The 19424-nt window shown below is 44.9% G+C and overlaps 1 long non-coding RNA gene across 8 annotated transcripts; it reads right to left on the reverse strand.

The window, feature by feature from the left end:
• Nucleotides 1-8809: 8809 nt before the first annotated feature.
• On the reverse strand, nucleotides 8810-19081 carry LOC121820214 (uncharacterized). 8 transcript variants are annotated; one of them, XR_009601552.1, is made up of 6 exons: nucleotides 18461-19081; nucleotides 16218-17298; nucleotides 15515-15664; nucleotides 15168-15254; nucleotides 14457-14713; nucleotides 8810-13727 (listed from the first exon to the last, which is right to left on the reverse strand). It is a non-coding gene; the product is annotated as an uncharacterized LOC121820214 (long non-coding RNA). The 8 variants fall into 8 exon arrangements; XR_009601549.1 differs by lacking the exon at nucleotides 15515-15664 and having other exon boundaries at nucleotides 8810-12010; nucleotides 13575-13727; nucleotides 18461-19080; XR_006060678.2 differs by lacking the exon at nucleotides 15515-15664 and having other exon boundaries at nucleotides 16218-16340; nucleotides 17020-17298; nucleotides 18461-19075.
• Between the last annotated feature and the right edge of the window lie 343 nt (nucleotides 19082-19424).

Below are 19424 nucleotides of genomic sequence, written 5' to 3' on the forward strand. Positions count from 1 at the left end.
AATCTGCTTTACCCAGAAATTCACCAACTTAAATGTTAATCTCATCCAAAACATCCTCCAGGTTAACACCTAAAACTAACCACCACACAGGTAAAACACAGGGAGGGCAATGCATTCGATGTGAGCGGTGGGGAGATTTGTTAGTCATTACACCGCAGAATTCCATTTAACAGCCCAGGATTTATCATGGAGTGAGGCTGAGTTCATGGCATTGTTCTAAGAATAACTCTCAAGAGCTGCTCACAATGAATTGACCCTGACCACAGAGGGCAATGACCACGCAGAAGGAGCTCAGGCTGGCTATGTCTCCTGGTCAGCATTTGTTAGGAGCTGCCCTCCCACCGGAGAAGGCAATGGCACCCCACTCCAGTACTCTTGCCTGGAAAATCCATGGATGGAGGAGCCTGGTGGGCTGCAGTCCATGGGGTCGCTAAGAGTCAGACATGACTGAGCGACTCCACTTTCACTTTTCACTTTCATGCATTGGAAAAGGAAATGGCAACCCACTCCAGTATTCTTGCCTGGAGAATCCCAGGGACAGCAGAGGCTGGTGGGCTGCTGTCTATGGGGTCACACAGAGTTGGACATGACTGAAGCAACTTAGCAGCAGCAGCAGCAGCCCTCCCACCAGAGGTCCACTCTAGAGAACCAGAGTGGATACACAGGAGGCGTGGCCTCTTATACCAGGGAGGTTCATTCCAGAACTTGGTCCATGAGAAGAGGATGGACCCTGGGTCCCATCTCAGGCGTGTCCCAGAATATTCTCCATCCTGGTCTGTATCACCCTATCCTAGGGCCCGCTTACATCTGCACTGGCCCTTTGGTGGGAAACTGGATAAAATCCTGTCAAATAAGCCTAGAGGAATCTTTAACCTTTGATTTAGTGTCAGGAACTAGTCAGCTATGTGTTGGGATAAGATGCTCTGTTTATGAAAGACGGCTGATCAGTTCCTCTTGTAAGGAGTTTGAAGAATAGCCTCTCAGTGATGGACAAACCAGCAGCTCCCTTATGCTCCACATTCAGCCTAAACATTCCAGTCCCCCCGAGCAGACATCTTAGTCCTGTTCCAGACGAGTTTAACACTTAATCCAGTTGTCGAGGACTGTGTTTGTCCCCCAGATTCATACGATGAAATCCTGACCCCCAGTACCTTAGAATGTGACTGTATCCAGAGACAGAGCTTTTTTTTTTTAGTATCAGACACTTTTACTTTTTTTTTTAATTAACTTATTTCCCTTTTTATTTTCTTTTGGAGTATGGTTGATTGAGATGGCATCACCGACTCAATGGACATGAGTTTGAGCAAACTCCAGGAGCGAGTGAAGGACAGGGAAGCCTGGCGTGCTGCAGTCCATGGGGTCACAAAGAGTCGGACGCGACTTGGCAACTAAACAACAGCAACGATGGTCGCTTTACAGTATTGGATTAGTTTCAGGGGTACAGTAAAGTGATTCAATTATACATATATGTTTATCCATTCTTTTTCAGATTCTTTTTCCATATGGCTTATTGCTGAAAATTGAGTAGAGTTTCCTGTGCTATCCAGTACACCCTTGTTGTTTAGTTTACATACAGTAGTGTGTATATATTAACTCCAAACTCCTAATTTATCCCTCCCCGCACCATAGTACGTCAGACGAGCAAAGACAAATATCATATGATTCCGCTTATATGTGGAATTTTTAAAAATGAGAAAAATGAACTTATTGACAAAAATTAGAAGCAGACTCACAGAATCTAAGAAAACAAACTTATGGAGACAGAGCCTTTTAAAAGGTAATTAAGTGAAAAAGTTGGCTTAAAGATCAACATTCAGAAAACGAAGATCATGGCATCTGGTCCCATCACTTCATGGGAAATAGATGGGGAAACAGTGGAAACAGTGTCAGACTTTATTTTTGGGCTCCAAAATCACTGCAGATGGTGACTGCAGCCATGAAATTAAAAGACACTTACTCCTTGGAAGAAAAGTTATGACCAACCTAGATAGTATATTCAAAAGCAGAGACATTACTTTGCCGACTAAGGTCCGTCTAGTCAAAGCTACGGTTTTTCCTGTGGTCATGTATGGATGTGAGAGTTGGACTGTGAAGAAGGCTGAGCACCGAAGAATTGATGCTTTTGAACTGTGGTGTTGGAGAAGACCCTTGAGAGTCCCCTGGACTGCAAGGAGATCCAACCAGTCCATTCTGAAGGAGATCAGCCCTGGGATTTCTTTGGAAGGAGTGATGCCGAAGGTGAAACTCCAGTACTTTGGCCACCTCATGCGAAGAATTGACTCATTGGAAAAGACTCTGATGCTGGGAGGGATTGGGGGCAGGAGGAGAAGGGGACGACAGAGGATGAGATGGCTGGATGGCATCACTGACTCAATGGACGTGAGTCTGAATGAACTCCGGGAGTTGGTGATGGACAGGGAGGCCTGGCGTGCTGCGATTCATGGGGTCGCAAAGAGTCAGACATGACTGAGCTACTGAACTGAACTGAAGGTACAATGAGAGCACTAACCCCCCCTTATAAAAAGGGGGCAAGGCCAGAGACACACATGCCAAGGGGTGACCATGTGAGGACATGGGGCATCGAAGAGCCCGGGAGACAGACCTAAGAAGAGGCCAGCCTCACCCACAGCTTGCTCTCAGACTCCTAGGGGTGAGGGGCAAGCAGAATGGAGAAGAGTCAACCCCAACACTCTGTTAAAGCCCGAGACAGCTCTTTTATATCTCTCCAGTGCCACCCCACTGCGCCCTCCCCCCACCACCACCATTTCCTGATGGGAAAAGCTGCCAAATCTGTGCAGCCTGCCCAGAACAGTAGCATCCCCACCTCTGGTCCAGGCTCGGAGATCTCATAACCTTGCTTTGAGTAACAGCTGACTCCATTAGCTGGGGTTGGAGGGTGGATGAGAAAGCATTTCCGTGGGTGCTTGAAGCTTCAGGTTCTACTCCCTGCATGGACCGCCCTCTGGTGCTAAGCCCGCTACGAGCTGGGATGGAACCAGCCATGTCCCCACCCTCAGGTGCCTTGTCATAGTCCTGCAGAGCCTGTTACCCTGGAAGATCCGCGGCTCTGGGGGTGCGGCAGCAAAGGCCTGAGGCTACCCAGAGACTGGAGTCTGGGGTCAAAGGCCGGAACCCAGAGAGCTGGGGCTTCAATCTCAACCTCCACACTGCTGACAATTCAGACCAGGCAACTCTCCCGCTAGGGGGCTGTCCTGTGTATGCAGGATATTCAGCTGCCTCCCTGGCCACTACCCACTTGATGCTGGTGGTCCTCACCCACCTACAGCCGTGACAACCAAAGATGCCTCAGTCTGCTCATTGCCCATGTTCAAGTCTTCTCAGCCTCCATACCGTCCTGGCCTGAAGCTTGGTTGCATGAGCTTACAATTAGTAGCAAGACAAATAACCTCTAAGAGAGATGAAAGTTCTTGGTAACTGTTATGAAGAAACAAACAAAAAAATAACTGGAGAAAACCTATACATTGGAACAAAGTTATGCTGAATGATGACAACTATCTGGAAAAAACAGTACCTGCAAAAAAAGAAAAAGATGCTAACATCATCATCCACAAGTTTCTCCGTTTAAAGGGTAAACACAGTTGTGGAAGATTACTAATGTCCTTTGGGAGGTATGATTTGAGCAGCTGTGAGCAAAACACTGAGGCATTGGGCAAACTGGTAAACAGGACAGTGAATCAGAGTTTCTTTTCCTTTTTTGAGACATCAGTGGTTTGATGAAAGAGGGAGCTTGCACACACCCCCACCACCCCTTCAATAAGAACATTCACTAGCTGGGGCCTGGGGCAGCTACAGAGGACAGTCAGTCATGTGAGTTGGTGTATGTGAAGCAGGCCCTGGTCCCACAGGGGACAGACAGAGAGCCAGAGAACAGCCATCTTGAGTGGCCTGGTCATACATGCCACCCTGACATACCCTGCATGACCCTACACTCTTGATCCACCCCTCTTCCGGAACCTTCCTGGGGTCAGGTATGTAGGGGGCACTGCAACCACATACAACAAATACAGCACAGACAGACGCAACCAAAGAGAACTAAGGAGTGAGAGACCAAGCGTGCTCAGAACTCACGTGCCAGGATGTGCGCAGATTTTGGAGCCAAGCGCTTACTGGGTCAATGGAAAGGGAGTCAATAGCAGCAATATCCTGTCCAGTTATAAGGAAGGTAAGGGCCGCCTGTGGTTTTCACCAACCCCCATGTAGAGGGGCAGGCCGGCTTGAAAAGAAACATTCTGGGACTGCCCTGGTGGTACAGTGGCTAAGACCCTTCACTCCCAAAGACAGGGGGCCCGGGTTCAATCCCTGATCAGGGAACTAGTTCCCACATGCCATGCTAAAGATTCCACATGCCACAGTGAAGGTCCTGCATGATGCTACTAAGACCTGGTACAGCCAAGTAAATATTTTTTAAAGGACAAATAAAAAAAAAAGAAACCTTCTGCTGTGAGGCACAGCCAAAATAAATCGATAAAGAAACCTCTGGTGGTCCAGCAGGAGTCAGCACAGTACCGTTCTACCACCCTAGCTGTGTTGTGTGCCGCTAGAGGTGGACTCCCCCAGCAGGTCTTTCCAAACGAGAAGCAGTGAATCCCACCAGTTGGACACATGTGTCCAGAAGCCAGCCTGCTGCACTCCACATAGCACAGCCTGGGGGCTCATGGGCATCAGTTATACAGTAAGCCTTACCCACGGGATTCCTTCCGATGTATTGGCGTGAAGGACAGGAAGATGGGGAGAGTCTTTCCCCTCCATAGGGAAAATGTATATATATTATATTTATATTTTATATATTATATAAAATAATATATTATAAAATATTATATAATAACATAATATATTATTATAAATTATATAATAGATATATTTTGGTAATATATTAATATTATTATATATTGTATGTTATTAATATATAATATATTATATGTTATTATTATATAATTATACTGTACAATATATAGTATATATTATTATATATTATATAAAATATGTATAATATATTTGTTATATATATATAATTCTTTCCTATTATAGGTGGGCCCAAGATATTGAATATAGTTCCTTGTGCCATACAGTAGGTCCTTGTTGTTTATCTATTTCATTTATAGTAATGTATATCTGTTAATCCCAAACTCCTAATTCATCCCCCCTCCCAACTTTGTCCTTTAGTAACCATAAGTTTTCTTCTATGTCTGTGTGTCTCCAACTTTTCATTTTTTTCAGTTCGTCTCCAACTTTTCATTTTTTTCAGTTCAGTTCAGTTTAGTCGCTCAGTCGTGTCCAACTCTTTGAGACCCCATGGAGTGCAGCACGCCAGGCCTCCCTGTCCATCACCAACTCCTGGAGCTTGCTCAAACTCATGTCCATTGAGCTGGTGATGCCATCCAACCGTCTCATTTGTCGTCCCCTTCTCCTGCCTTCAGTCTCTCCCAGCATCAGGGTCTTTTCTGGTGAGTCAGTTCTTCGCATCAGGTGGCCAAAGTACTGGAGTTTCAGCTTCATTTTTTTTACGTATGTATTTACTTGGCTGCATCAGGTTTTAGCTGTAGCAAAGGGAATCTTTGCTGTATCATGCAGGATCCTTAGATGGAATGCATGGACTCTCTAATTGCAGCAGGTGGGTTTAGTTGCTCCAAGGCATGTGGGATCTTGGTTCCCCAACCAGAGACAGAACCCGGGTCCCCATGCATTGTAAGGCACATTCTTAATCACTGGATCACCAGGGAAGTCCCATGACTCTAGCTTTTTAGGTCTCGTGGAGTAAGAAGACATTTACCTCTTAGTGCTAAACGAAGAACACATTATCTCTGTGATCACACTTTGGAAGTTGTTTTTAAAGATTCCGGTCTTTGGAACATAATATCCATGCTGTTGAAATTGGACTTTCCATTGGCCTGGTTTCCTCGAAGGTTCAAGCCTAAACTTTTCAAGTTCAAGACAGAGATTTGTGTTTCTTTTCTCATTTCCCTGGAACAGGATGCCATCCCTCAGGTTTCAGACCGAATTCCAGGGGAGAAATCCTCAGCAACAGGATGGTCTCCAAAACCAGGAGAGAAAAGAGTCTGCTTTAAACAACTGCCAGGCAAGACAGTGGTGGTCAGGTAGCAGCCTCGCCCCCACCAGCACGAATCTACCACCCCACCACCACGAACAGTACCAGAACCTCCACACTCCTGCAGCTCAGTCCCTGGAGAAGTCAGAAGCCGCAAAGAGCTTACTGGAAGAGGAGGAACACAAGAACAAGGCTGGAAACTTAACCTCCAGCAACTTCCCACCTCTTTCTCCCACTGCAGGCTTGCTAGCTTCCTACAGGTTTGTGCTGAAAGAATAGAGTTCCAACCTTAAACCAGAGTTTTGTAACATAGGCCTGGACACTTAAAGATTGTGCCTGTGTAAGAGAACCCTCCTGCACTGTTGGTGGGAATATAGATTGACACGACCTCTATGGAGTACAATATGGAGGGTCCTTAAAAAACTAAAAATAGAACTGCCATATGACCCAGCAATCCCACTACTGGGCATATACACCGAGAAAGCTGTAATTCAAAAAGACACGTATACCCCCGTGTTCACTGCAGCACTGTTTGCAATAGCCAGGACACGGAAGCAACCTAGATGTCTATCAACAGAACCATGGATAAAGAAGATGTGGTCCAAATATATACAATGGAATTTTACTCAGCTAGAAAGAGGAATGAAATTGGATCACTTGTAGTGATGTGGATGTACCTAGAGTCTGTCATACAGAGGAAAGTAAGTCAGAAAGAGAAACACAAAATATCGTACGGTAACGTATAAGGAATCTAGAAAGATGGTATGGATAAGCTTATTTGCAGATCAGGAAAAGAGACACAGACGTACAGAATGGATATGTGGACACAGAGGGGGAAGAGGAGGGTGAGAGAGATTGGGAGAGTAAGACTGACAGTATATACACTGCTGCTGCTGCTGCTGCTGAGTCGCATCAGTCGTGTCCGACTCTGTGCAATCCCATAAATGGAAGCCCACCAGGCTCCTCTGTCCCTGAGATTCTCCAGGCAAGAACACTGGAGTGGGTTGCCATTTCCTTCTCCAATGCATGAAAGTGAAAATTAAAAGTGAAGTCGCTCAGTCGTGTCTGACTCTTAGCCACCCCATGGACTGTAGCCCACCAGGCTCCTCCGTCCATGGGATTTCCCAGGCAAGAGTGCTGGAGTGGGGTGCCATTGCCTTCTCCAAATATATATACTGCTGTGTGTAAAATAGATAGCTGATGGGAAGCTGCTGTATACCATAGGGAGCTTAGCTCGTGCTCTGTGATGACGTAGGGGTGGATGGAGCGGGTGGAAGGGAGGTTCATGAGGGAGGAGACGTATGTATACATACAATGATCCACTTCATTGTAGAGCAGAAACTAACACAACATTATAAAGCAATTATACTCCAATAAAGAAGGGAGAGAAAGATTGTGCCTGTGTTCTGACTTAAAATGATTATATGACTTTTTATTATCTAAGAAGTTTAAAAAAAAATGGCAATGGGGCCGGCATTTTGGTCCAGGGGCAGAGGAAAGATCAAGCCCCCCAGGCCGATGTAATGACACAGCTGGGGACAAAAAGAAAGTCACTTTATTGCCACATCCCATGAGTCATTGTTACTCAATGTTTTGAGTAGTCAAACAGTGAGCAGCACTCAATGTACTGCTACATTGACCAGAAATCCTCCCATGTTTCTAGAGGATCTTCGAGTGATTTCCAGCTCTAATTTGGATATTTTTCCCATGAATCATTTTGGTGGGGATTTTAGAGAAGAAACTTTGCTCATGCCAGCATTTTGCCTAAGAGTATCCATCCCAGGGATTTCCCCAGCAGTCTAGTGGTTAAGACTCCACCTTGCAATGCAGGAAGCATGGGTTTGATTCCCTGGTTAGGGAAATAAGATTCAACATGGTGCACAATAAAAAAGGAAAAAAAAAAAAGACTATCCATATCCAATCAGTCCAAATGTGACCTTAGAATTTAGAAAGGAGAATGGTGGCTCGGATGGTAAAGAATCTGCCTGCAATGCAGGAGATCTGCATTCTGATCACTAGGTCTGGAAGATCCTCTGGAGAAGGGAATGACAAACCACTCCAGTATTCTTGCCTGAATTATTCCATCGACAGAAGAGCCAGGCAGGCTACAGCCCATGGGATTGCAAAGAGTCGGACACAACTGAGCAACTTTCACTTTGTGCAAAATTACAACTTAGATTCTTCTAGACATTTAATGACTTCCCGAGTTGTTTTCAAACTTTTCACCAATTCCTTTAGAAAAGTATTAGTAAGAGTAGCTGCTCTGACAGATAAGCTCCCACTTCCCCAGGGCTGACGTTATATATTCCAGCATTGGTGTATATATTCCAGGGTTCGTGTCCCCAGCCTCCTCTCCATTGGTGGGCAGGTGAGAAAGAGAATGAGAAAGGTGTTAACCGGCCCAGCCTGGAAATGCCATACACCCCCTGCCCACAAACCATTTTCTGGAATTCAGTCTTGCAGCTGCGTCTGACTGTAAGAGAAGCAGAACCAAGTAGCTGACTTCCGTGATGAGGAAGAGGAGGAAATGGGCTTGATGAGTGTCTAACAGGTGACTGTCACACACACAAATATACATATTAAGGTGTAATAAATGTGAAGATGTCAGTTAAGGAACTTCTCTGGTGGTCCCATGGGTAAGACTTCCCATGTAGGGGACACTGTTTCGATCCCTGGTCGAGGACCGAAGATCCCACATGCCTCGCAGCTAAAAAACCAAAACATCAAGCAGAAGCGATAATGTAACAAATTCAATAAAGACTTTAAAAACATATATTTGATAAATAAAAAGGATGCAGTTAATATTCACAGGATACCAAGAAATATGATGATAATTCTACTAGTCACATTCTAAAGATCTGAGTACTGCAACCAGCGCACACTTCAGTTGAATGCCTAAATTTGCCAATTGTTATTATCAAAGTTTGATCGAAGACAAACAGCACCCTCACAGAATGAACCTTTGAAATTCAAGAATAAATCCGAAGTTTCATTAAAAGTAAATAAAATTATCCTCTTATTAAGACAAGCAGGATTTCCCTGGTGGTACAGTGGATGGATTTCCCTGGTGGTACAGTGGATAAGAATCCGCCCGCCAACACAGGGGACAACACAGTTCGATCCCTGGCTCGGGGAAGATTCCACATGCCTCAGAGCAACTAAGCCTCTGAACCACAGTTACTGAGCCTCTGCTCTAGAGCTGGTGCTCCGAAACAAGAGAGGACATCACAAGGAAGAGTAGCCCCGCTCACCAAAACTAGAGGAAAGCCTACACGGCAACGAAGACCCAGTGCAGCCAAAAATAAATAAATAAATCTTTTTTTTTAAAAAAGAATATTGAGTATGAAGTAGGTAACTTTAGGAAGACAATTATATTCTCTTGAGTCACTAAATGTTTATTAGAATTTAAGTAATGATAGTAAATAAGAGAGTTGTATTTAGCTCCTGTAACATTTTTATATAATGAATATACGTTTATACAACTGACTGATAAAATTTCAGTGAACACAGAACCTAGGATGATTGTCAGCCCACACCACATCTAGGCACTCGCTAGAGTTTGAAATTAATCTGAAAAACACGCCTTGGTAATATGACCGACGTCATTGGTGCAGTTGAATATGGCGGTAATCTAAGCTCTTACACAATCACTCCTCCAGCATGAGGTCAGGGATGGCCCAAATGACCCTGTAGACAGCTCTTGACTCCAGTTTTCCAAAGGCCAAGGATGAAGCCAAGTACATAGTGGAGTGTAGATAAATACCTAGGTCAAAGTCATACCATGGTTTATCCCTTAAAAACTTATTAAATTCTTGCCTCTCTCTAATGCCTTCTAGTAAGATTCCTATTCGGAGCAAGCACATGGATCTGCAGGCTTTGATCATGTACGTATTGTTCATTCGCTGTTTCCAGTGTCAGAGGCCTGTAAACGCTTCTTACCCTCACCCGTCCCCTTCATCTAGAGGCTCGGTCCTCTTCTCAGCATCGGCACTTCTGCCTGGGCCCTACTTGGATGTAACTAGCGGGTACCACCACTTGTCTCCCCCTCAGCTCTGGGCCTCTGACAACACTTGTTCATCTAAACACATCTCCGTTTCCCATGCTTTCTGGACATGACCTTGGACAGCCTAGTGTTCCTCATTAATAAAGACTCTGGGGGACTCTCCTGGTGGTCCAGTGGTTAAGAATCTGGCTGCTGATGCAGCGGACATGGGTTCGATCCCTGGTCTGGGAAGATCCCACATGCCATGGAGCAACTGAGCCTGTGCCCCACAACCACTGAGGCTGCACTCTGTCCTCCACAACAAGGGAAGCCACCGCAATGCAAAGCCCACGCACCACAACTAGAGAAAGCCTGCGTGCAGCAACCAAGACCCAGTGTAGCCGAAAATTAAATAAATAAGTAAATACTTAAAGAAAAAAAAAGACTGGGGCCACTGCAACCCCTCTTACCTTGCCTCATACCCAAACCTGCTCTCACTACCATGCGGCTATTCCTCCAGTGGGACAGAAGCACGACTCAAACTTACTGGATTGTTTGGCTATATTCAGCGTTTATTTCCTAGGGAGCAAAAAGAAAACCTTCCTCTGTATCTAAGGTTTCTCCTACTGAGAGGGAGGCTTATTATTCGGCTCAAGGGTTTACAGGCAGAACATAAGGAATTTCCAAGTTTGGGGCCCTTCATCATAATATCCGCCAGACGAAGTTAAACATCCAACACAGGTCTGTCTAGTGAAGGCTATGGTTTTCCAGTAGTCATGTATGGATGTGAGAGTTGGACTATAAAGAAAGCTGAGCACCGAAGAACTGATGCTTTTGAACTGTGGTGTTGGAGAAGACTCTTGAGAGTCCTTCGGACTGCAAGGAGATCCAAGCAGTCCATCCTAAAGGAAATCAGTCCTGAATGTTCATTGAAAGGACTGATGCTGAAGCTGAAACTCCAATACTTTGGCTGCCTAATGCGAAGAGCTGACTACTTAAAAAAGACCCTGATGCTGGGAAAGATTGAGGCCGAGAAGAGAAGGGGACGACAGAGGATGAGATGGTTGGATGGTATCACCAACTCAATGGACATGAGTTTGAGTAAACTCTGGGAGTTGGGAGGCCTGGTGTGCTGCAGTCCATGGGATCGCAAAGAGTTGGACACGACTGAGAAACTGAACTGAACTGAGTTACATGCTTTGCAGTAGCTGGGCTATTACTTTGCTAATGGTTTCTATTTTTGTATATGTCCCTAAAGGGAAGCCTGTTGCGTAGGTTTGGGTGGACTCTGAAATCAACTTAAATTCATCCAAGCTGGTCACCCCTCGATATCGGTGTTAATTATTGACTCTCTGTGCCTTAGCTGTCCCACCTGTGAAATGGGACAAGCACAGGCCCTTACCTCACTAGATGTCTGGCTGTGAGGAATAGAGAAACGCCATGTGGAAACATCCAGCAGAGCATTAGGAAGTTTCCCAGCTCTCTTTCTACCTATACCTTCCCCCCACCCCCGTATTCTTTTTCTCTCCAGAAACCCAGCCAGACCTTGAGCTTCCCTGAGTCCCCCACCGGGTGACGAGTCCCATTCAGACTTTCCCCATCCTAAGAAGGATGAGCCTGGCTTTGAACTGGAACATTCTAGCACATTCCATCTGGGCTTCACCAGTCCCTTCTCCTGACTGCACACACTCAACTGCGCCTGCCCTGGCTGGGCCTGGGTAGTGATCTGGCCTTGACTTGGCTTTGACCAGAGGGCTTGGAGGCACAGTATTTCCATTCTTGCTTTTGGTTCCTCACTAGGTGGTGTTCTTTCCCAGAAAACTCTGAAGCATTTCCTGTTCTGCAGTCTGTTGAAAAATTGTATCAGATGACTGATTCCAGTGCCCAGGTGGTGGGGTAAGCCAGCCCTGGTGCGACTCCAGTTAACCACGTCCAGGCTTGTTGGGGTTCAGATCAGAAGCCTGTGCAGGAGTGAATGGAAGAGAGAGTGGTTGCTGTCCACAGGGTCTCTGTCTTGCTGGGCTGCCCCTTCCCAGGTCCTGGTTACAGGGAACAGGCTTTTGTTGGGGGTTGAGGGGGGCATGTTTTGTCTATACTTTCCAGAGTGCCTGCTTCTGGGGTTTATGTGTATTTCTGTGTACTCAGTCAAGTCCGATTCTTTGCAACCCCATGGACTGTAGCCCACCAGGATCCTCTGCCCAAGGGGATTCTCCAGGCAAGAATATTGGTGTGGGTTGCCATTTCCCTCTCCAGGGGAATCTTCCTGACCCAGGGATCAAACCCCCGTCTCTTGCATCTCCTGCATTGGCAGGTGGATTCTTTACCACTAGCGCCACCTGGGAAGCCCCTGGGGTTTATGAAGTCAGAGCAAAGCCAAGGGTCCTGAGATCCCCAACCAATGTGTCTGACTGTGGTTGATTCACATGCAACATCTGGGATTTTTAGTTGTGCTTACTGAGAGTAACATGGAAATGTGTGTCTACTCTATTTCCCCAGGGATGGAACTCTCCTGGAATTGTAGACCAAATCTCCCGAAAACTGACTTCTCTTGCTGAGTTCATGATTAACCTCTATCCAAACCTTGATTGCCTTGCTTGTCTCCTCTAATTTCAATCCTGTGCTGACTGAATGCTAACCAACCAGAGTCAGATGGCTGAGTTGGTTGTGTCGATGACATCACTAAAATGGTAGCATGTCTGCTGTTGTAGATCTTGTCACTGATGGACACACTCGGGTTGTCTCTCTGGGGCAAGGTGAGTTCACAGACCCTGGAGCCATGGACCACCTGGTCAGAGAATGGTAAACTGGAGACATTCTGATCTCCAAAACCACGATTTAGAAATGTCACAAGAGGGACGTCCCTGGTGGTCCAATGGTTAAGATTCCGTGCAGCACAAGGGGTGCAGGGTCCATCCCAGGTCAGGGGGGCTAAGATCCCAAATGCCTCACAAAAAAAAGGGCAGAGAAAAAGGGCATCTGCATGATAAACAAGTTAGAGAAAATGGAAAGTTACCAACAAAGTAGGTTTTTCTCAGGATAAAAATATGTATGTGTGTATATGTATATACATACATATATGTATATAATTCCTTTGTATATATAATATATATAAGGTGATACAGGAATTCATCAAATGTGACCAAAAAAAAAAAAAGAGAGAGAGAGAGAGAAATGTCGCAAGAGGACGATTAACCCGGGTTTCTTTAAAACACCCCTAACTCACAGACCAAGGTGGAGTGGATCTGAGACTTGTCTCCCATGATTCCCTGCAAATTAACCCTTACATTGCTGCAAACACCCTCTGCTAGAGTTTGGCTTTCTGCACTGTGGCCACATGAACCCTTGCTCAATTATATTAGAAGAGCAAGATGGTTTTGATGGGTGTCCGGGAACCAACTAGGAGAAAATGTGAAGGTCTGGACTTGACTGGCAGACACAGATGAGTGGGATGCAGGAGAATAGTTCGGAGGTTAATAAAGGCAGGAAAGAGCAATGAAAATAAATCTGATATTGGTCCTAACAGACCTCTGTAGCAGGTGGTCAGCACGGTCAGTATTAGAACAACTGCCCAGAGTCCAGCACGATTGTCTTGACAGAAGAACAGACTGGCGGTTTGTCCTGGGGAATCAGGCATATGGTTTCCACGTGGACTGTCTCCTGAGCTGGTAGGTCTTTAATCTAAAAAGGAAATAAATCTTTCCTTTTAAAAAACTGGGGTTCTGTGGTAGCTCAGTTGGCAAAGAATCTTCGAAGAGGTTTCACTGAGTGTTTGACCCAACAGAATTTATCTATTGCTCCCATGGGTTAAACCCAGTTGGTGAGACTAAACAGAATACTATTTTGAAAAGTTCTGGAAATAAGGTTCTCCAAGCCTCTTATATTTTTAATGTACTGAGGTCTGTATGAGTTTGATTTTTTGAAAGTGAATAATGGGATTTAAACGTCTGCTTTACCACACTGCTGAACAATGAGGACTTGTAGTCATGCTGTCAAAACAATAATAATAAAGCAAAATGCCACTGGAAGGTCAATTATTTTGATGTGTGGGTAAAGGAAACACAGTTCATATCTTAAGACTTTGAATAGTCAGCTCTCTACAGGTGAATTCCTGTATCACCTTATATATATTATATATATAAAGGAATTATTATATACATATACGTATGTATATACATATACACACATACATATTTTTATCCTGAGAAAAACCTACTTTGTTGGTAACTTTCCATTTTCTTTAACTTGTTTATCATGCAAATGCCCTTTTTCTCTGTGTAAGCCAGCATGTGTTTTGCAATGGGTAACAGGAATCCTGACGGACAGTGGTTTAAAACATTCAGGAGATTTTCATTTTACTTCATGGAAAGCCCGTCGGCTGGCAGTCCCTGCTTTAGTTTGGAAGCTTACCAACGTCATCCAGGATCCAGGGACTTTCCACCCTGTTTTCCCACTTGGCCCTCAGGCTCAGGGTCATAAGACGGTTTCTACAGAGGCGGGCATCGCGGCCCCTCCCAGCCTGTCGTGAGAAGGGGCGGGGGTGGAGAGGGGGAACGGACACTTTTTCTCCTCAGACTCGTCTCTCTTGTCAGAGGGCAAAGTCTTTCTCAGAAGCCCCAGAAGACATCCTCTGGTCTTGGCCAGAACTGGTCAACTGGCCACGTTGCCTGCAAGAAAGCGGGTGTCACTGTGTTATGAAGACCACAATGCCCACAACTGATGGGTTCTTAGCAGGGGCACCCTGCTCCTCTGGAGGTACTGGAAATATAGAAGGGGCACTTTTGGTCATCACAGTAAAAAAAAGAGGTGCTACTGGCATGTCATGGATTAGTTTAAGGATGCTAAATGTTCTAAAATGCACAGACCCCTTCTACACATCAAACAAGATTTGTCTTACTCAAAATACCAATAGCAGTGCTATTAAGAAACACTGGGCTCATACCAATGATCATTCACCCCATGGGCTGAAGGTATCACGACTCAAACACAGTCTGGGGGCCGAGAGCAAGAAGGAGAACACGGCTCCCCGCAGAGGTGCCCTGGTACCCTCGTGGGGGTCAGGAGGAGGGTGTTTAATCATGCTGGCATGTTGAATCCTTTTCAGAAAGTACTGTTACTTACAACGAACGGAGAGCAAGGCAGGGAAATCAACTCCAAGGGCCGCCTTTATTTTTCCTAATGAAGAGATTTCCCCGTAACTGGACAAGCCTGTTTCCAAGAACAAGTGAGTCTGAGTTTCCCCTGCCTCTAATATCTCTGCTCCTTGCTCCCACCAAGGATTCAGAATGACTAAAACCCAACTGTATAGCCACTATTTCAAAGATAAAAATCTCCTTTGAAGACTGTGTACCTAGTACAATAGTGGCAGGTATCTAATAAATATTTCTAGGGTATATGACAAAATAAAGTGAAAGTGTTAGTCGCTCAGTCATGTCCAATTCTTTGCGACCCTGTGGATTGTAGCTCACCAGGCCCCTCTGTCCATGAAATTCTCCAGGCAAGGATACTGGACTGGGTTGCCGTTTCTTTCTGATTGGGATCTTCCCAACCCAGGGATCAGAACCTGGACCTCCTGCATTGCAGGCAGATTCTTTACCATCTAAGCCACTAGGGAAGCCCTATATGACAAATATGTTGATTCAAATCAATACAAGGAAGCAAAGCCTGGAAAAGCATTCAGCATTATGTTCAAGGAGATAGATACAATGAAATAGAATTTGAAAAATTGTACTAGTAAAAAAATATGATAGAAACCTAATTATTATTTTATATATATATATATATATATATATATATATATGAATACCAGCGGAGTTCTTTGTGGTCTGCAAAGACAATGAAGACTAAATATCATAAGCTTTAATGGTGGTTACAAAATGTGTCGACTAAGACTGAAGGATTAGATTGGGTTGGCATACTGCAATGCGGCTCACAGAAAAATTGTGAGCAAGTCAATGTAGAACCCACTAGCTTAGAAAATTCATCTACAAAGCTTCGTTTAGCTCCTCTAGGTGTAAAACCTCAAACCTCTATATCTGAGCCCACAATTAGTTAAAGTAAATAATGTGTTTAAAGCTGATTGCTAGTGAGGAATGGCAGATAATCTGCTAAAGAGGAGTGGAAAGAGCACTGAAGACAGAAAGGATGGGCGAAGCTAAGGAACTGACTCACGGAAGAGCATGATGTGCTCATGGTGAAGGCCACATGAGCTCTGAGCTCAGGAGTGCTTCTGCGAATCGCTGCTGCTACTTCTCCAAGGACTAACTCTGCTACATCTCCAGGCTCTCTAGACTTCTTGGGTGCAAAGATAAAAAGCCACACTTACTGCAAATACCTCTTTCCATATAATATTGATTTATTTATTTGGCTGCACCGGGTCTCAGTTGTAGAAGAAGGGATCTTTTATTTGAGGCAAGCAGCACGTGGGATCTAGTTCTCTGACCAGGGATGGAACCCTGGCCATGTGCATCGGGACTGCAGAGTCTTAGCTAGTGGACCACCAGGGAAGTCCCACAAATACCTTTTCCATTTCTTCTTCTGGTTTCCCTATTAATACTTTATTAGGTGGCTCCTAAATCAAAGTATTGTTTTTGCTTTGTCTCCATCCCTTCATTATTTCTGGAGTTATTTCTTCACTGATCTTCAGTAGCATATTGGGCACCTACTGACCTGGGGAGTTCCTCTTTCAGTATCCTATCATTTTGCCTTTTCATACTGTTCATGGGGTTCTCAAGGCAAGAATACTGAAGTGGCTTGCCAGTCCCTTCTCCAGTGGACCACACTTTGTCAGACCTCTCCACCATGACCCTCCCGACTTGGGTGGCCCTACGGGCATGGCTTAGTTTCATTGAGTTAGACAAGGCTGTGGTCCTAGTGTGATTAGATTGACTAGTTTTCTGTGAGTATGGTTTCAATGTGTCTGCCCTCTGATGCCCTCTTGCAACACCTACCGTCTTACTTGGGTTTCTCTTACCTTGGGCATGGGGTATCTCTTCAAGGCTGCTCCAGCAAAGCGCAGCAGCTGCTCCTTACCTTGGACAGGGGTATCTCCTCGCCGCCACCCCACCTGACCTTGAACATGGAATAGCTCCTCTCAGCCCTCCTGCACCCGCGCAGCCACCGCTCCTTGGACGTGGGGTAGCTCCTCCCGGCCGCCGCCCCTGGCCTCGGGCGTGGGGCAAATTGGAAGTGGTCAAACGAGAGATGGCAAGAGTGAACGTCGACATTCTAGGAATCAGCGAACTAAAATGGACTGGAATGGATGAATTTAACTCAGATGACCATTATATCTACTACTGTGGGCAGGAATCCTTCAGAAGAAATGAGTAGCCATCATGGTCAACAAAAGAGTCCGAAATGCAGTACTTGGATGCAATCCTATTCGTTTCCAAGGCAAACCATTCAATATCACAGTAATCCAAGTCTATGCCCCAACTAGTAATGCTGAAGAAGCTGAAGTGGAATGGTTCTGTGAAGACCTACAAGACCTTTTAGAACTAACACCCAAAAAAGATGTCCTTTTCATTATAGGGGACTGGAGTGCAAAAGAAGGAAGTCAAGAAACACCTGGAGTAACAGGCAAATTTGGCCTTGGAATACGGAATGAAGCAGGGCAAAGACTAATAGAGTTTTGCCAAGAAAATGCGCTGGTCATAGCAAACACCCTCTTCCAACAACACAAGAGAAGACTCTACACATGGACATCACCAGATAGTCAACACCGAAATCAGATTGGTTATATTCTTTGCAGCCAAAGATGAAGAAGCTCTATACAGTCAACAAAAACAAGACCAGGAGCTGACTGTGGCTCAGATCATGAACTCCTTATTGCCAAATTCAGACTGAAATTGAAGAAAGTATGGAAAACCACTAGACCATTCAGATATGACCTAAATCAAATCCCTTATGATTATACAGTAGAAGTGAGAAATAGATTTAAGGGACTAGATCTGATAGATAGAGTGCCTGATGAACTATGGAATGAGGTTCGTGACATTGTACAGGAGACAGGGATCAAGACCATCCCCAGGGAAAAGAAATGCAAAAAAGCAAAATGGCTGTCTGGGGAGGCCTTACAAATAGCTGTGAAAAGAAGAGAGGTGAAAAGCAAAGGAGAAAAGGAAAGATATAAGCATCTGAATGCAGAGTTCCAAAGAATAGCAAGAAGAGATAAGAAAGCCTTTCTCAGTGATCAATGCAAAGAAAACAACAGAAGGGGAAAGACTAGAGATCTCTTCAAGAAAATTAGAGATACCAAGGGAACATTTCATGCAAAGATGGGCTCGATAAAGGACAGAAATGGTCTGGACCTAACAGAAGCAGAAGATATTAAGAAGAGGTGGCAAGAATACACGGAAGAACTGTACAAAAAAGATCTTCACAACCCAGATAATCACGATGGTGTGATCACTCACCTAGAGCCAGACATCCTGGAATGTGAAGGCAAGTGGATCTTAGAAAGCATCACTACGAACAAAGCTAGTGGAGGTGATGGAATTCCAGTTGAGCTGTTTCAAATCCTGAAAGATGATGCTGTGAAAGTGCTGCAGTCAATATGCCAGCAAATTTGGAAAACTCAGCAGTGGCCACAGGACTGGAAAAGGTCAGTTTTCATTCCAATCCCAAAGAAAGGCAATGCCAAAGAATGCTCAAACTACCGCACAATTGCACTCATCTCACATGCTAGTAAAGTAATGCTCAAAATTCTCCAAGCCAGGCTTCAGCAGTGCGTGAACCGTGAACTTCCTGATGTTCAAGCTGGTTTTAGAAAAGGCAGAGGAACCAGAGATCAAATTGCCAACATCCGCTGGATCATGGAAAAAGCAAGAGAGTTCCAGAAAAACATCTCCTTCTGCTTTACTGACTATGCCAAAGCCTTTGACTGTGTGGATCACAATAAACTGTGGAAAATTCTGAAAGAGATGGGAATACCAGACCACCAGCTCTGCCTCTTGAGAAATCTATATGCAGGTCAGGAAGCAGCAGTTAGAACTGGACATGGAACAACAGACTGGTTCCAAATAGGAAAAGGAGTACGTCAACACTGTATATTGTCACCGGCTTATTTAACCTATACGCAGAGTACATCATGAGAAACACTGGGCTGCAAGAAACACAAGCTGGAATCAAGATTGCCAGGAGAAATATCAATATCCTGAGATATGCAGATGATACCACCCTTATGGCAGAAAGTGAAGAGGAACTAAAAAGCCTCTTGAGGAAAGTGAAAGTGGAGAGTGAAAAAGTTGGCTTAAAGCTCAACATTCAGAAAATGAAGATCATGGTCCTATCACTTCATGGGAAATAGATGGGGGAAACAGTGGAAACAGTGTCAGACTTTATTGTTTTGGGCTTCAAAATCACTGCAGATGGTGACTG

This window comes from Ovis aries, chromosome 8 (genome assembly GCF_016772045.2).
Source record: "Ovis aries strain OAR_USU_Benz2616 breed Rambouillet chromosome 8, ARS-UI_Ramb_v3.0, whole genome shotgun sequence".
In the NCBI taxonomy this organism is placed as follows: domain Eukaryota; kingdom Metazoa; phylum Chordata; class Mammalia; order Artiodactyla; family Bovidae; genus Ovis; species Ovis aries.